The following is a 19,259-nucleotide window of genomic DNA, read 5'->3' as shown; positions in this document are numbered from 1 at the left end:
GGTTTTACCATTCCATATGTAACGTGTCGTTCTACACTATTCCCATAATCTCTAGTTTTCTGCTGCATCTCAATGTATCCATAGACGCAAAAATTCCCCCTCGGTTCAGCACACAATCTCAAATTTACGCAGCATGAAAACATATTGTGTTATGATTGTGGTATTATGCAAAGATCTGGCAGATCCTAGAGCCTTTTGATGGGTTTGTCAGGTTTCTACTTTTTCTAAACTAAGAATAGCAACGCAGTCTTTGCCAACAAGACCATCAAAGTCCTTCAGTTTTTGTTACTAGACAGAAAAAAGAACTCCTGAAACTGCCATGCCCTGATCACCGAGAGTCCTGCCCATTCTGCCTTGGATCATGTCTCACTTGGCAGAGCTATCACTAAAACAAATCAGTCAAGGCAGAGTCGGCATGCTTACAGACAGTTTTATACATTCTTTTTCTGCAGAATAGTAAAGGCCCCTTCACATTAAGCGACGCTGCAGCGATACCGACAACGATCCGGATCGCTGCAGCATCGCTGTTTGGTCGCTGGAGAGCTGTCACACAGACAGCTCTCCAGCGACCAACGATGCCGGTAACCAGGGTAAACATCGGGTAACTAAGCGCAGGGCCGCGCTTAGTAACCCGATGTTTACCCTGGTTACCATCCTAAAAGTAAAAAAAACAAACAGTACATACTTACCTAACGCTGTCTGTCCTCCAGCGCTGTGCTCTGCTCTCCTCCTGTACTGTCTGTGTGAGCACAGCGGCCGGAAAGCAGAGCGGTGACGTCACCGCTCTGCTTTCCGGCTGACCGACGCTCACAGCCAGTACAGGAGGAGTGCAGAGCACAGCGCTGGAGGACAGACGGCTGTAGGTAAGTATGTAGTGTTTGTTTTTTTTTACTTTTAGGATGGTAACCAGGGTAAACATCGGGTTACTAAGCGCGGCCCTGCGCTTAGTTACCCGATGTTTACCCTGGTTACCAGTGAAGACATCGCTGGATCGGTGTCACACACGCCGATCCAGCGATGTCAGCAGGAGTCCAGCGACGAAATAAAGTTCTGGACTTTGTTCAGCGACCAACGATCTCCCAGCAGGGGCCTGATCATTGGTCGCTGTCACACATAACGATTTCATTAACGATATCGTTGCTACGTCACAAAATGCAACGATATCGTTAACAATATCGTTATGTGTGAAGGTACCTTAAGACTGAGGCTTTAATCAGGAGCATGGATAGAAAGTGGTTTTCAAACGCGTTAGCAGCGTGCTGCAGTTTAATTCTGTCAACTATTGAGACAGGTTTTAAGGCACTTTCTACTTGTTTTTATTAGTTTTACAAAATAAATATATTGAACCATTTATCAATAAATAATAATAAAATGCTTCATATGTCACATTACTTGTTATTATTTATTGATAAATGGTTCAATATATTTATTTTGTAAAACTAATTGGCAACCTTCTGCCAATACAACATTGCCTCTTTGCTTCTTACCATGGGAAAAATGTGACCCAAAATTTTGCAAATAGGAGTAAACCATGTAACTCTCTCTTTCACATGTCATCATCATCCCTTCATATCATATAACAACTATGCAGACAGAAGTTTAGTCTAACATGAACGGGTAAATCATGGATCGTCAGTTTGCCTAATCCACTGTAGTCTTCCTTAGTTAGACCGCACATGGAGTACTGTGTACAGTTTTGGGCATCGGTGCTCAGGAAGGATACAATGGAACTAGAGCGTGGGCAACAAAATTAATAAAGGGGATGGGGGAACTACAATACCCAGAGAGATTAGCAAAATTAGGATTATTTAGTCTAGCAAAAAGACGACTGAAGGGCGATCTAATAACCATGTATAATTATATAAGGGAACAATACAAATATCTCTCCGAGGATCTGTTTATACCGAGGAAGGTGACGGGCACAAGGGGGCATTCTCTGCATCTGGAGGAGAGTAGGTTTTTCCACCAACATAGAAGAGGATTCTTTACTGTTAGTAAATGGGCTGGGGATCACAGTGCTCGTGCCAGTGGCCAGCAAAACACCGGTGGTTGACCCTTTAATTCTTCTTGAGACTGCAATTACGCATACACAGTATTCAATAACGAACTCTGCAGGGTGTGCAATGAAGTACTATATACTGATGCTGGGCAGTGCCAGCTTCAGGAAGTACTATGTTGCTAGAGCCTGTGCGCCCTGCTCTCCATTTTAACCACTGAGGATGGCAGCAGCGGCAGCCTCAGCTCCTGTGATATATATATGCCCCCAGTGTCTCATGTGATGTATGTACTCCAGCTCCTCCTGTGATGTATATGCCCCATACCTCCTGGGATGTATATGTCCTTGCTCCTCCTGTAATGTATATGCCCCAGCATCTCCTGTGAAGTATATGTAATAGTATGCAGGTACTGAGTATGTCACCACGGAACAGACAGACCAACAGTTGAGGGGTTTATTAACAGGAATCAGGTTCTCCTCGCAGGGAGGAAGCAGTGGGAAATAACTGGCTATAAAACAGTGCAAAAATCTGGGAGTCAAACAATGTAACAGGAGTAAGCAAGATTTCTTGAGAAAAGAACACTTATCAGTCTGATGAGGACTTGCTTGAAGGGTCGTCTTCGGCGCCGAGAAACAACGGCACTTGTCGCCGCTCTGTTGTCCGTGGGCTGAGTAGTCTCAAGGAGCCTGCTGCCTCGGGTTTCAGGCGTTAATGTGGTATGCACAGGCTCTGAGTCTTTAGCTTTTACAGCACAGCCAGGAATCAGGGGCTCTGCACTGTTAAGTCTCTGTACCAGGAATAAGGGGCTCTGCACTGTTTAGTCTCTGTACCAGGAATCAGGGGCTCTGCACTGATACCGCGGAGACCAGGGGGTAGAATTCTCTGCACAGGCCAATGTCTCTACACGGGTCTCAAAGCGCCCCTCTCCAGCCACAGCAGAGTCCGCTTTCAAGTACTCACAAGATGCAGTCTTTCTGGGCAGTCTCCCTGTATTTGTCCTCAGACCGGGAGCTCTCTCTCCCGGAGCGCAGCTGCACCCTGTTCTGACTGCTGCTCACGCTGCTCTGTCCCTCGTGCACGTGCCTTTCCCGCTCTCTGCCCGCTTCCTTCCTGTCCCAGTCTCTAAGTCTGCCCCCTGGGGAAACTGCAGCACAGCTCAATGGTTCCAGGCACAGAGCCGAGAAGGTAACCGCCCCCAGACTCTTCTGATGTTTCACCTCCTTACATATATGCCCCAGCATCTCCAATGATGTATGTGCCCCAGCTCCTCCTGTGATGTATATGCCCCAGCATCTCCTGTGATGTATATGTCCCAGCATCTCCTATGATGTACTGTGTGTGCCCCAGCACCTTCTGTGATGTACAATATATGCCCCAGTACCTCCTGTGATGTATATGTCCTTGCTCATCCTGTAATGTACAGTATATGCTCCAGTACCTCCTGTGATGTATATGTCCTTGCTCATCCTGTAATGTACAGTATATGCCCCAGTTTTCTCCTCTGATGTATATGTCCCAGGATCTCCTATGATGTATATGTCCCAGCATCTCCTATGATGTATATGCCCCAACTCCAATGTATTCTATGCAATGTATATGCTGCCATCTTGGTGTCTCCTGTGTAATGTATATACTGCAGCCCCAGTGTCTCCTATGTGTTGTATATGCTGCAGCCCCAGTGTCTCCTATGTGTTGTATATGCTGCAGCCCCAGTGTCTCCTATGTGTTGTATATGCTGCAGCCCCAGAGTATCCTATGTGATGTATATGCTGCAGCCCCAGTGTCTCCTATGTGTTGTATATGCTGCAGCCCCAGTGTCTCCTATGTGATGTATATGCTGCAGCCCCAGTGTCTCCTATGTGTTGTATATGCTGCTGCAGCAACAGCATCTCCTAAGTGATGTATATAGAGCGGTCTCAGGGTCTCCTTTGTGATGTACTGCAGATCTCCCACTGCTTGAGTTCTAAAAATGTAACATTGTCGGTGATGACTTTATGTTTCTGTCTTTGTTTTTTCACTTGTATAGCTATATTAATTCCATGGTGCTTTGCTGACGTCATCATCAGGGTTGTCAACTTGACTTTTTATTTTTTTCTGGACAGTTTATTAAAAAATCACGAAACAAATATTATTTTTTATGGACAGAGTCAAAAACCGTAATAAATCATTCTGATTATAAGTGATACGCGTCTACTGCCCATAAAGCTGATATGAAGACATTAGCTGCATTTACAGTAAAATGATGATTATTGCAGTCAAAATAGTTTGCATAAGTTTCAGCTTCAAAGATATGACGGACGGCTTAAATGTTATTTTGGGCATTGCAAAAACGTGGCGTATTTTTACAGACTGTCCTGGAATTTCTGGATGGTTGGCAGCCGTGGTCATAATTCCCCTGGTGGCTCACAATCTAAATTGTATGTCTTTGGAGTGTGGGAGTACATAGAAACTAGATACCTAACCACTGAGCCACATTGCTGTGAGCAATCTTTATACAAGATGGTAGATGGGGAAAATGGAGTAAAACCTAATAAGCAGGCGACTGGGGACATAGAAGTTGTGTACTGTAATTGGTTTACTGACAAGGGAACCCCAACAGCATACACTGGCTTACAGGCAGGATCATTTTTCTACAGAGTGACTTATAATTTCAATACAATTGAATCCAGAATCAGGTTAGAAAAATAATGATTAGGAGTCTTCCCGCGATGAAATACTGAATACATGTAATATACCCCTTCCTAAATTTTCGAGGATTATTAAGTGTTAAAAAAAAGGCACCATGCCATTCAGACGGGTCTGTAAACTCATTGCTCTCCATAAACTGAACAAGTGGGTAATGCATATGGAGCCACCCACATCAATCTGTCTTAGATAATGAGAATATATCCGCGTGCATTCCCTGCCAAGGGTTCACTTTTACTAGTCACGCTCCGGCCTGTTGGAGTGGGAGTTGGGGAGACGTTATTTCAGCATTTTCATTTATATTTCGGGAACATGTTGACGTTGCACTTTAATACATTTCTGTGCAGAATATTTCCTGTATTTATTTCCATAATCAAGTCCAAATTTAGTATCATCTGCCGAGCAATGTGCTCATATAGAACGCCGCTAAGTGCTGCAGAGCACCGTTACCGATCTGCTGCTGATCACTGAACAGAAGTTGCACTCTATTGGTCGCATTTTTGCCTGGGGAACAAATAGTTAACAATGTATATTCTTTCATTGACCTAACATATTGCTGGAGAGCCGTCTTTTCCCCCCATTGCTGATTTTCTGCTGGTGTCGGTGGCTTCTGTGAAATGACTCATTCTTTTCATACAGTTCTAGAATCTCTGAACTTGTTCCTAGGTCCAATTTATGTTCTATTTCTGGTTGGAGGAATATGAACCTGCTTCACTGGTTTGACATTCTGCTATTACAAGTTTCAGATCCATTTATCCACAGACGCTTTATCTGAAATGCTAGAGAATGGGCCTATATTTATCCCTATGGATGTCATGGAAGACATATACATTTTATACATAGCACAACATAGCTTCTGGTGTATACATTCTCATCAGCCTGCAATATTTTTCTACAGTATATTATGTGTACCATATTTCATGGTCATGTTCCATCATTCAGAACCTAAATATTGATCGGCGATATTACATTGTTGGCATCCACATATCAATAACTGAAGAACTGCGGATAAGAGACTCACAAGCCACTAGGTACAAAACCCCAAAATCCAAAGTAAATGGCTCCCATGTATGTAGACATGGCACCCGAAAGTGAGCACCCACACACTGAGCGCCTGCCAGAGAAACATTCATATAAAAGGAGGTGGAAGCACTTTGTCATGACTCTTAGAATGATACCCAAAGGGAAGAAATGGTTAACTTGACAGTACAGGGGGCATTATATCACCAGGCTCACCTAGACAATTATCAGCTGTAAAGTCTGTCTAATGCTACGTTCACATTTGCGATGTTGGGCGCAGCGTCGTCGACGCAACCCAAAACGCATATACACAACGCAGCGTTTTTTGATGCATGCGTTGTCCAAAAATAGGAAAGTACAGGAAATTTGGCGCAGGGAAAACGCTACATGTAGCATTGGGTGCGCCCTGTCTGGTGCGCCCAAATGACGCATGTGTCGTACAACGCATGACAACGCATACCGGCGCATGTCCATGCGCCCCCATGTTAAAGATAGGGGCGCATGACGCATGCGTCGGTATCCGTCGACGACGCTGCGCCCAACAACGCAAATGTGAACGTAGCATAAGGCCAGTTAACTCAAAGGGCTACCTCGGATAGACATGGCACTAACCATTCTTACTGGTGGGAAATCGCAGCCTTCACCCTTTAGCCCCTTAAGTATCAGCCCATTTTTCATTTTTGCAATTTGTTTTTTCCCCCCTCCTCTACCAACAGCCATAACTATTTTGATACTTCCACCCGCATAGCTGTACGGGGGTTTGTTTTTAGTGAGACAAGTTGCATTTTTAAAGGACTCCATACATATTACCATATAATGTACTGGAAAATTAGAAAAAAAAATCCAAATAAATGCAATTTTCCATAGGTGAAATTAGAATAAAGTATATACGATAACTCATGTTGAATATTAATACTAAGTAGAATGCTGAAAACAAAAAATAATTATGTAGTAGTGGTTAGCGGAAAAATAAGCCAGCTCACCCGTGATGCATAAGCCAATCTTTGGGAGCACGGACCCGCTGTGTCCAGGCGTGTAAAGTCAAAAAAAGAAGGAATGTCCAGCTTCACCGAATCCGTAAAAAAGAGTTTTCTTTATTCACAAACTTTAAACATGGAGGATACAGACTTCAGCACGGACCATATAGGTAGGAATCTCAACGCGTTTCTGAATCATGATCTTAATCATGATTAAGGGAGCTTAGTCTTCAGAAACGTGTTGAGATTCCTACCCATATGGTTCGTGCTGAAGTCTGTATCCTCCATGTTTAAAGTTTGTGAATAAAGAAAACTCTTTTTTACGGATTCGGTGAAGCTGGACATTCCCTCTTTTTTTGAGTAGTGGTTAGCACATTTCCTTCAATGAAGAACTCCAACAGAGAGATCACAAAGGGGAGTTGTTCACTTGAAATAAAAAATATGTTCCTGTCTGCAGCTTGCTAATAAAAATAAATCATGCTGTACTCATAGTCTCCAAGTCTATCAGGGAGGCTTAGCCCCTGTTCCTGGTGTCTGGCATTGGCCTAGCAGGAGACTACGTCACCTTGAGAGCGTGCCAGACATCATGGAGAGCTAGCGGGGTGTTCCGGTGTCAGCAGAGTACCCTGTTCAGAGTCGGTGCGCTCACTGATTGGCTGCTGTGATGTCATCTCTGCAGCCAATCCCAGTCATGGGGAACAGCAGTAGCGACTCGCCAGTGGACCCAGGGAAGGTGACGTTTTGGAATTTTTTTTTATTGCCATGGGATAAATTTAATTGAAAGGGAACAACCTCTTTATGTTCCTAGACACGGTCTCTGTCCACGTCCAATCCAGTAGTGTTAAAAAAAATATTTCCAAAGCCTCTAAGCAGCCCTCCACAAACTGTATTCTTGTTTCCAAAAAATTCATATATTTTTAGAAGGTAAATAGACAGCAACTGGACATTTCGGACCTGTCATAGCTCAAGGGGGTTTTCCAAGATCCCCTTATAAAACATTTAAATTTGAAGCTATGTTTCCATAATCCATAAAAGCGTATCTGACCTTGTTTCTTACAAAGATCCGTTATTACTGATATTCGCATTGCCATCATTTGCATCAGTTGACATTGCTGTTCTCCAAGTGCTTGTCTGTTCTCCGAGCTTCCTGCTGAGGCATTTCCCTTCCTGCCTTGCATGATCCTTCCTGTTTCTGGGCCAGCTTTCTTCTTCTAGCTTTTCTGTCTGCGCTGAGAACGGGGCGAGCTCTTGTGTGTGACTGATACATGGGCAGAAGTTCCAGAGCACAGTGGGGACCATGGGGCACATTCTCTGTAGCTAAACTCTCTGTATGGCATATCACAAGTGGCATGTGACATCATGGGAACATTATACCGGACCTCACAAGAGCAGGAATCAAAAATGACCGTATAAGTCACATGACGGACAGCCACATCGGAAAACTAGGTTACTTTTCTAAAAGTCCAGACAATCCCTTTAAAGAAGCATTACTATAGATTTTTTTATACTAAATCTGTGTATATATATGTAAGTAGTGTAGTGTGTGCATTAATATACTCACTTACCGCCACCTTCTCCAGGATCAAGCGCTGTTCCTCTCTTCTCAGTGACACCACCGCTCTTTAAACTCATGGTTTTGACATCCTCAAAAAACTCATTGTGTGCATACCCTTTAGAAGATCGCAGACTTTGTTTTAAAAAATTTTTTGCGTGAGGTATAAAAAAGGTTACAAAAAAAAGTCTAATGGAATGTGCACACGGTGTCATTTTCAGGCAAAGTGCACTTGGAATCTATCTGAAAAATCACTAAAAAATATTTAAAAAGCAATCAAACTGTTTGAAACTTTTTAACTCCTTATTTAACTCCTCAGGCTTTAAAAGTTATAAAGTGCTTAAAAGAAGTGACAGGACTATTCTATTTTATATGTAAAATACAAAAAAGGGGGCAAAACTGTTGCAGAAACGACTAGAAAGACGCCAAAGAGGCCACTTCAGGAAGAACACAACCAGCGTTTTCCCGAAGCATCATCTATGTGAAAAGTTACGTGGGTACGCCGGCGCCTGTAAGACCCCATGTGCACATATCTTAAGGCACTGTGTGGACCTATCCTAAGTGATTAATTCTGTTTCAGTGCTTTCTCCTCCTTTGCCCGCTTTACAGATTTGAAAAACTAATACATAAAATGTGTTTTCTTCATTGAAGCCTGGGCAGAGTACAATTAAAATGACATTCCTTCTGTATGCTGAAATCTAAGAGAGATGATCTAAGGCAAAACTCATAACTCATAAGTGATTAAAAAAAAAGCCTTTTGAAACATGTAGTAAGAACAGATCTAAAAATACTATAGCAAAAATACACCAAGTATATGCGCTCTATGCTAATGTAATGTAATTGTTCAGAACTGTTGTGCAGAAGTGCATGCTCATAGAGTTAAAGGGGTTATCCAAAACTTTTTTTATTTTTCTACTATGGACCTAAGAGCTAACAGGTAGGTACCTGGCTACTACCTGCCTGTTCTGCCTGCCGCCGACCTCTGCCGGCAATTCTGCGGCTTCTGTTAATGTCACATCAACAGTCGCTGCTTTTCTACTGCTCTGGGGTGTGACTGCTGATGTCATGCTGATATTCAGCGGGGAGCCAGCTGTCACACTGCAGGAAGCCGGATGCCAATCAGCACAGCATAGGCAGTCATGCCCCGTAGGTAGAGCAGCCGTAGATAGAGCAAGAGCTACTCTACTGACATCAAGCAGCAGAACCAGAGAGGTCCCTGACAGCTGGATAGATCAGGCAGGTAGAGTGCCTTGCGAAACCCCTTATCTTTTTACTTATTTTGTTACTTTACAAACTATGTGTAAATATGTTCTAATCCAATTTATGTCTGATGCACCAGCACAAAATAGTCTAAGTTGGTGAAGTTAGAAAAGGATTGGCATAAATTAAATTTAGGGAAAAATTGGCAAGTGCATATGTGTTCTCCCCTTTTGCTATGAAGCCTCTAAAACTATCTGGTGCAAGCAATTACCTTCATAAGTCAGATGCTTAGTGAAATGAAGTTTCCCTGTGTGCAATCTAAGTATCAAATGGTCTGTCAGTATATACACACCTTTTCTGAAAGGCCACAGAGGCCGCAACACCATTAGGCAAGAGGCACCACTAACCAACAACACTGTCTTGACCAAGGAGATCTCCGATCAAGTCGGGGACAAAATTGTTGAAGCATAAAAAAATATTTAGGTTATAAAAAAATATACATATCCTAATCTCTGATGATCCCCCAGAGCACCATCAAACCTATTATCATCAAATGGAAATAACATATACTGTGTGCAGAATTATTAGGCAAATTGTATTTTAGAGGATTATTTTTATTATTGATGAACAACTATGTTCTCAATCAACCCAAAAGACTCATAAATAAATATTATTAATTAATATTTTTGGAAGTTGGAGTGTTTTTTTTTTAGATTTGGCTATCTTAGGAGGATATCTGTTTGTGCAGGTAACTCTTACTGTGCAGAATTATTAGGCAACTTAATAAAAACCAAATATATTCCGATCTCACTTGTTTATTTTCACCAGGTAAACCAATATAACTGCACAAAATTTAGAAATAAACATTTCTGACATGCAAAAACAAAACCTCAAAAAATTAGTGACCAATATAGCAACCTTTCTTTATGATGACACTCAACAGCCTTCCATCCATAGATTCTGTCAGTTGCTTGATCTGTTTACTATCAACATTGCGTGCAGCAGCCACCACAGCCTCCCAGACACTGTTCCGAGAGGTGGACTGTTTTCCCTCCCTGTAGATCTCACATTTTATGAGGGACCACAGGTTCTCTATGGGGTCCAGATCAGGTAAACAAGGGGGCCATGTCATTATTTTTTCTTCTTTGAGACCTTTACTGGCCAGCCACGCTGTGGAGTAGTTGGAGGCATCTGATGGAGCATTGTCCTGCATGAAAATCATGTTTTCCTTGAACGATACCAACTTCTTCCTGTACCACTGCTTGAAGAAGTTGTCTTCCAGAAACTGGCAGTAGGTCTGAGAGTTGAGCTTCACTCCATCCTCAACCCAAAAAGGTCCCACAAGTTCATCGTTGATGATACCAGCCCATACCAGTACCCCACCTCCACCTTGCTAGTGTCTGAGTCGCAGTGGAGCTCTCTGCCCTTTACTGATCCAGCCTCTGGCCCATCCATCTGGCCCATCAAGAGTCACTCTCATTTCATCAGTCCATTAAACCTTTGAAAAGCCAGTCTTAAAATATTTCTTGGTCCAGTCTTGACATTTTAGCTTATGTTTCAGGTTCAAAGGTGGTCATTTTTCAGCCTTCCTCATCTTGGCCATGTCCATGAGTATCGCACACCTTGTGCTTTTTGTTACTCCAGTAACGTTGCAGCTCTGAAATATGGCAAAACTGGTGGCAAATGGCATCTTGGCAGCTTCACGCTTAATTTTCCTCAATTCATGGGCAGTTATTTTGTGCCTTTTTTGCCCAACACGCTTCTTGCGACCCTGTTGGCTATTTGCCATGAAACGCTTGATTGTTCTGTGATCACGCTTCAAAAGTTTGGCAATTTCAAGACTGCTTGCATCCCTCTGCAAGACATCTCACAATTTTGGACTTTAAAGAACCTGTCAAATCTCTCTTCTGACCCATTTTGCCAAAGGAAAGGAAGTTGCCTAATAATTAAGCACACCTTATATAGGGTTTTGATGTTATTACACAACACCCCTCCTCATTACAGAGATGCACATCACCTGATTTACTTAATTGGTGGTTGGCTCTCAAGTCTGAACAGCTTGGAGTAGGACAACATATATAAAAAGTATCATGTGATCCAAAAAACAACTTGCCTAATAATTCTGCACACAGTGTAGTACCACAACAAACCTGCCAAGAGAGGGCCACCCACCAAAACCCTCAGCCAGGGAAAGGAGGGCATTAACCAAAGAGGCAGCACATAGACTAAAGGTAACCTTAAAGGAGCTGCAGAGTTCCCAAGCAGAGACTTGATTATCTGTCCTTAGGACCACAATAAGCCTTATACTCCATAGAGGTGGCCTGTCTGGAAGGTCTGGAAGAGTGGGCAGAAAAAGTCTTTACTAACACACAAAAATTGTAATGCTAGTTTTGAGTTTTCCAAAAGACATGTGGGAGACTCCCCAAATGTATGGAGGAAGGTGCTGTGGTCAGAGGAGATCAAAATTTAAATTTTTGGCCACCAAGGTAAATGCTATATCAGGCACCAAACCAACACAGCTCATCACCCCAAGAACAGCATCCCTACAGTTAAACATGATGGTGACAGCATCATATTGTGTGGATGTTTTTCGACAGCAGGGAAAGGGAAATTGATTGAGCTTAGGGGAAGATGGATAGTGCAAAAGACAGGGATATTCTTGAGCAAAACTTCTGTCAGTCTGTCAGTGATTTGAGACTGGGATGGAGGCTCACCTTCCAACAAGACAATAACCCAAAGCATACTGCTAAAGCAACACTCGAGTGGTTTAAGCAGAAACGTGTAAATGTTTTGGAGCGGCATAGTCAAAGCCCAGACCTTAATCCAATTGAGAATCTGTGGTCAGACTTGAGGTTTGCTGTTCACCAGAGGAAACCATCTAACTTGAAGGTGCTGGAGCAGTTTTGCTTGAGGAATGGGCAAAAATCACTGTGGCAAGATGAGGAAAGCTCATAGAGACTTATCCAAAGCGACCTTCAGCTGTAATTTCTGGAAATAGTCTTTAAGTGAAAAGATTGGTGTTGCCTTGGTCCGGTGATGAGTCTGGTTGTCCATGTCAGCTAGACTAGGACAGTCTTCACCTCTTTGCCCACCATACTCATTTTGTGTTTTGGGCTTATTCAGTCTAACATACTGCAGCACTCTGGTGATTTCTTACCTTTTTTCCACTCAAACCGTTTTGTACGGATTTTTCTCTAACCTTAGGAAACCCCACAGCACAGTCTTCTTCTTGCAAGTATAGATCTTTTCAATTTTGCTAACTCTGTTTAATATAAAGCATACCAGCCTTGTAAATTCTGCAGTCAGCCCTTCAGAGCATTAGGAATGGGAGAACTGCTGTGCTTGTGGATTTACATTATAATACATTTTCTCATACTGCTGCCAGTACAACACTTTTCAGGACACTCCTGGAATAATGGGTGAGTTCCCTTCCTAAGCGCAGCCTGACCTTTATCCATTACATTGTAGCTAATAGGATGGTTGGCAGAATCTGTTAGAAGAATTATTATGAGGGCAGTGCCTGCATCAGGTCTGCAGAGCATCAGAGAAACCTTACAGACACTGGCCAATTATAGGTCACACTATATTAACCCAAAGAGAAATATTTTGCTTCGCATTAGCAACAAATGAAAACATTATTGTAAGCTTTATATGATGTAATATCAAGCTTCAGTGTTTTAAAGGGAATGAGTCACCAGATTTTTTCAATGTTATCTGAGAGTAGCATGATGTATGGTCAGAGACCCTGATTCCATCCGTGTCACTCACAGGTCTGCCTGGTGTAGTTTTAATGAAATCACTGTTTTCTCTGCACAGATCTAGCAGTGCCTGAATGCTGAGCTCTGTATGACCCCGCCCACACCACTGATTGACAGCTTTATGCGCGCACTGTGCATAGACAGAAAGCAGCCAATCATTGGTGGGGGTAAGGTTACACAAAGCAAAAGGACTACATCACGCAAGACCATTAGTCCTCCAGTGATTATCTCCTGCTGATAAAAAAAAGATTTTATGGAGAAAAAAAAACAACACAGTCTAGTAAGTGACTCATTGCTGGAATCGGGGTCTCAGCCGCGACAACCTGCTGCTCTCAGATTAAATAGCAAAAAACGCTGACAGATTCTCTGTAAAAACTGTGAGTTTTGTGAATTAGTCCGAGATCAGACAAAGAATTTCTTCATTCATAAGTAGGGTTGAGCGAAACGGGTCGTTCATTTTCAAAAGTCGCCGACTTTTGGCAAAGTCGGGTTTCATGAAACCCGATCCGACCCCTGTGTGGGGTCGGCCATGCGGTACGCGACTTGCGTTTCAATGACGCGAAAAGCGCCATTTCTCAGCCAATGAAGGTGAACGCAGAGTGTGGGCAGCGTGATGACATAGGTCTCAGTCCCCACCATCTTAGAGAAGGGCATTGCAGTGATTGGCTTGCTGTCTGCGGCGTCACAGGGGCTATAAAGAGGCGTTCCCGCCGACCGCCATCTTACTGCTGCTGATCTGAGCTTAGGGAGAGGTTGCTGCCGCTTCGTCAGAAGCAGGGATAGCATTAGGCAGGGTCCATTAACCACCAAACCGCTTGTGCTGTAGCGATTTCCACTGTCCAACACCACCTTCGGTTTGCAGGGACAGTGGAGGCTACATTTTTTTTTTCTCAGCGCTGTAGGTCATTGGGCTGCCTTAGAAGGCTCCCTGATAGCTGCATTGCTGTGTGTACGCCGCTGTGCAAACCAACTGCTTTTTTCAAAGCACAAATCCTCTTGTTCCTTCCTTTCTGCACAGCTATCTTTTTTGTTTGTCCACACTTTTTATTTCATTTGTGCATCAGTCCACTCCTTATTGCTACCTGCCATACCTGGCTGAGATTACTGCAGGGAGATAGTAATTGTAGGACAGTCCCTGTTTTTTTTTTGTGGGAGATTAAAATAGGCATTTCTGCTAGAGTGCCATCCCTGTGTGTGCCATCTCTCACATAGTGGGCCATAGAAAGCCTATTTATTTTTTTTGTTGATTTGGTTTCTAAATTCTACCTGAAAAAATCAATAAATCAATCAGTGGGAGATAAATATTGGCCTCTGGGCTTGTGTGCCACTCCTGACTCCTGTGTGTGCCATCTCTCACTCAGTGGGCCATAGAAAGCCTATTTATTTTTTTGGTTGATTTGGTTTCTAAATTCTACCTGAAAAAATCAATAAATCAATCAGTGGGAGATAAATATTGGCCTCTGGGCTTGTGTGCCACTCCTGACTCCTGTGTGTGCCATCTCTCATTCAGTGGGCCATAGAAAGCCTATTTTTTTTTTTTGGTTGATTTGGTTTCTAAATTCTACCTGAAAAAATCAATAAATCAATCAGTGGGAGATAAATATTGGCCTCTGGGCTTGTGTGCCACTCCTGACTCCTGTGTGTGCCATCTCTCACTCAGTGGGCCATAGAAAGCCTATTTATTTTTTTGGTTGATTTGGTTTCTAAATTCTACCTGAAAAAATCAATAAATCAATCAGTGGGAGATAAATATTGGCCTCTGGGCTTGTGTGCCACTCCTGACTCCTGTGTGTGCCATCTCTCACTCAGTGGGCCATAGAAAGCCTATTTATTTTTTTGGTTGATTTGGTTTCTAAATTCTACCTGAAAAAATCAATAAATCAATCAGTGGGAGATAAATATTGGCCTCTGGGCTTGTGTGCCACTCCTGACTCCTGTGTGTGCCATCTCTCACTCAGTGGGCCATAGAAAGCCTATTTATTTTTTTGGTTGATTTGGTTTCTAAATTCTACCTGAAAAAATCAATAAATCAATCAGTGGGAGATAAATATTGGCCTCTGGGCTTGTGTGCCACTCCTGACTCCTGTGTGTGCCATCTCTCACTCAGTGGGCCATAGAAAGCCTATTTTTTTTATTTGGTTTCTAAATTCTCCCTGAAAAAATCATTTTATTTTATTTGGTTTCTAAATTCTTCCTGAAAAAATCATTTTATTTTATTTGGTTTCTAAAGTCTCCCTGAAAAAAAAAAAAAATCAGTGGGAGATTAATATTGCCCTTTCTGCTTGTGTGCCAGTCTTGACTCCTGGGTGTGCCATCTCTCTCAAATAGTGGGCCATAGAAAACCTATTTATTTTTTTTGTTGATTTGCTTTCTAAATTCTACCTGAGAAAATCAAAAAATCAATCAGTGGGAGATAAATATTGGCCTTTGGGCTTGCGTGCCACTCCTGACTCCTGTGTGTGCCATCTCTCACTCAGTGGGCCATAGAAAGCCTATTTTTTTTTTTATTTGGTTTCTAAATTCTCCCAGAAAAAATCATTTTATTTTATTTGGTTTCTAAATTCTTCCTGAAAAAAATCATTTTATTTTATTTTGTTTCTAAATTCTCCCTAAAAAAAAAAATACTGTGGGAGATTAATATTGACATTTGTGCTTGAGTGACAGTCCTGCGTGTGTGGCATCTCTCTGATTTGGTGCCACAGAAAACAGAGTGTGTAACATTGTGCCTGATTTTCCTTGCGGTCTCACCAACCTGTAAAGGGATATCGAAATCATACTGAAGTTATAGCTCACCGTGTAAGTTTGACAGCAACAAATAAAGTTACTTTGGTTAAGTTTTTAAAACAATGAGGAAGTCTGGTGGAAGAGGTCGTGGCCGTGGGCGTTCATTGTCAGCTGGTAATGATGGTAGTGGTAGTGGAGCATCAGGTGGTCGTGGGAAAAAAAATATTCCACCTAAGTCTGGAGCTGTGGAGCCAGGTTCGTCGTCTGGCTACACAAGGCCTCGAACGCTCTCTTTTCTGGGAGTAGGAAAACCGCTTTTAAAGCCGGAGCAGCAACAGCAAGTTTTGGCTTACCTTGCTGACTCAGCCTCTAGCTCTTTTGCCTCCTCTTCTGAAACTGGTAAATGTAAAAGCAGCGCATCGTTTGTGGATGTTCACGGTCAGGAACAAGTCGCTTCCTTGTCCTCTTCAGCAAAAACAACAACAAGAGAGAAGGATGCAGCAGGCGACACAACGGGTTACTCCATGGAGCTCTTTACACATACCGTCCCTGGCTTAGAAAGTGAAACAGTTAACAGGCCATGCCCATTACAAGTTGAATCTGACATGGAGTGCACTGATGCACAGCCACAGCCAGACTACTATGCTGGTCCTTTGACTCAGACCACAACATTGCCCTCTCAGGGTACTGATCCACAATCAGACCCTGATGAGACTATGTTGCCCCGTCACGAACGCTATACCACCGACCTACACGGTGACACAGACGAAGTTGCACACGAGCTAGAAGAGGAGGTTATAGATGACCCAGTTGTTGACCCCGATTGGCAGCCATTGGGGGAACAGGGTGCAGGCGGCAGTAGTTCTGAAGCGGAGGTGGAGGAGGGGCCGCAGCAGGCATCAACATCGCAACAGGTTCCATCTGCCGGGCCCGTATCTGGCCCAAAATGCGTGGCAAAGCCAAAACCTGTTGGAGGACAGCGTGGCCATCCGGTTAAAGCTCAGTCTGCAATTCCTGAAAAGGGATCCGATGCTAGGAAGAGTGCAGTCTGGCATTTTTTTAAACAACATCCAATTGATCACCGCAAAGTCATCTGTCAAAAATGTTCAACTAGCATAAGCAGATGTCAGAATCTGAAAAGTCTCAATACAAGTTGCATGCATAGACATTTAACCACCATGCATTTGCAAGCCTGGACTAACTACCAAACGTCCCTTAAGGTTGTAGCACCCTCGGCCAATGAAGCTAGTCAGCAACGCAACATCCCTTCCGTCACTGTAAGGCCACCATTTTCCGCACCACCGGCAGTATCTGTGCAGGTTTCTTTGCCAGCCCAAAGCAGTCAGGGTCAGGGAATCACCAGTTTTGTAGGAGGAAATACTGCATCTAGGGCACCGGCGGAAACAATACCGTCTCCAACCGTCTCTCAGTCTGCCATGTCCACCGGCACACCCGCTAGTTCCACAATCTCCAGCTCTCCAGTCCAGCTCACCCTACATGAGACTCTGGTTAGAAAAAGGAAGTACTTATTTTCGCACCCGCGTACACAGGGTTTTAACGCCCACATAGCTAGACTAATCTCGTTAGAGATGATGCCCTACCGGTTAGTTGAAAGCGAAGCTTTCAAAGCCCTGATGGAGTACGCTGAACAACGCTACGAGCTACCCAGTCGACACTTTTTTTCGAGAAAAGCCATCCCAGCCCTGCACCAGCATGTTAAACAGCGCATCGTCCAAGCACTCAGGCAATCTGTGAGTACAAAGGTGCACCTGACTACAGATGCATGGACCAGTAGGCATGGCCAGGCATGTTACGTGTCCATTACGGCACACTGGGTGAATGTGGTGGATGCAGGGTCCACAGGGGACATCAATTTTGGGACAGTTGTGCCTAGCCCACGGTCTAGGAAACAGTTGGCTGTAGGCGTTCGCACCCCCTCCTCCTCCTCGTCCTCCTGCAGAAGCGAGAGCTCTTCCACAGACCGCAGTCGCCCAACCACTCCATCGGCAGCTGTCACTGTTGCACACCAGTTGTCCCATTATGGCCCAGCTACTGGCAAGCGTCAGCAGGCTGTATTGGCTATGAAGTGTTTGGGCGACAACAGACACACCGCGGAAGTTCTGTCCGAGTTCTTGCAGCAAGAAACGCAGTCGTGGCTGGGCACAGTAGATCTTGAGGCAGGCAAGGTAGTGAGTGATAACGGAAGGAATTTCATGGCTGCCATCTCCCTTTCCCAACTGAAACACATTCCTTGCCTGGCTCACACCTTAAACCTGGTGGTGCAGTGCTTATTGAACACTTATCCTGGGTTCTCCGACCTGCTCCTTAAAGTGCGTGGACTTTGCTCACATATCCGCCGTTCGCCTGTACACTCCAGCCGTATGCAGACCTATCAGCGGTCTTTGAACCTTCCCCAGCATCGCCTAATCATAGACGTTGCAACAAGGTGGAACTCAACACTGCACATGCTTCAGAGACTGTGCGAACAGAGGCGGGCTGTTATGTTTTTGTGGGAGGATACACATACACGGGCAGGCAGTAGGATGGCAGACATGGAGTTTTCAGGTGTGCAGTGGTCGAAGATACAAGACATGTGTCAAGTCCTTCAGTGTTTTGAGGAATGCACACGGCTGGTTAGTGCAGACAACGCCATAATAAGCATGAGCATCCCCCTAATGTGTCTGCTGATGCAAAGTTTGACGCACATAAAGGATCAGGCGTCTGCACCAGAGGAAGAGGAAAGCCTTGATGACAGTCAGCCATTGTCTGGTCAGGGCAGTGTACAGGACGAGGTAGTGAGCGAAGAGGAGGTGGAGGACGAGGAGGATGATGGGGATGAGTATATTTTTAATGAGGAAGCTTTCCCGGGGGCACTGGAAATTGGTGGCGTGGCAAGGCCGGGTTCTGGTTTTTTGAGGGACACAAGTGACGTAGATTTGCCTGAACCTGCCCCTCAACCAATCACAACCGCAGATTTGACAACTGGAACTTTGGCCCACATGGCGGACTATGCCTTACGTATCCTCAAAAGGGACACACGCATTACAAAAATGATGAACGATGACGATTACTGGTTGGCCTGCCTCTTTGATCCTCGCTATAAAGGCAAATTGCAAAATATTATGCCACATGAGAACTTGGAACTAATATTAGCAACCAAACAATCAACTCTTGTTGACCGTTTGCTTCAGGCATTCCCAGCACACAGCGCCCGTGATCGTTCTCACACGAGCTCCAGGGGGCAGCAGACCAGGAGTGTTAGGGGTGCACACATCAGAAGTGGCGTTGGACAGAGGGCTTTTCTGACCAGGTTGTGGAGTGATTTTGCTATGACCGCAGACAGGAC

General features: G+C 43.9%; 1 protein-coding gene across 1 annotated transcript in view; it reads left to right on the top strand.

The window, feature by feature from the left end:
• Positions 1 to 19,259, top strand: part of LOC138662605 (uncharacterized) — a 195,953-nt gene that overhangs the window by 1,517 nt on the left and 175,177 nt on the right. The window lies entirely within an intron of this gene.

The sequence above is a fragment of the Ranitomeya imitator genome, chromosome 1 (assembly GCF_032444005.1).
Source record: "Ranitomeya imitator isolate aRanImi1 chromosome 1, aRanImi1.pri, whole genome shotgun sequence".
NCBI classification, from domain to species: domain Eukaryota; kingdom Metazoa; phylum Chordata; class Amphibia; order Anura; family Dendrobatidae; genus Ranitomeya; species Ranitomeya imitator.
Note: the sequence above shows the minus strand (reverse complement) of the source record. Positions and strands in the feature narration are given on the sequence as shown.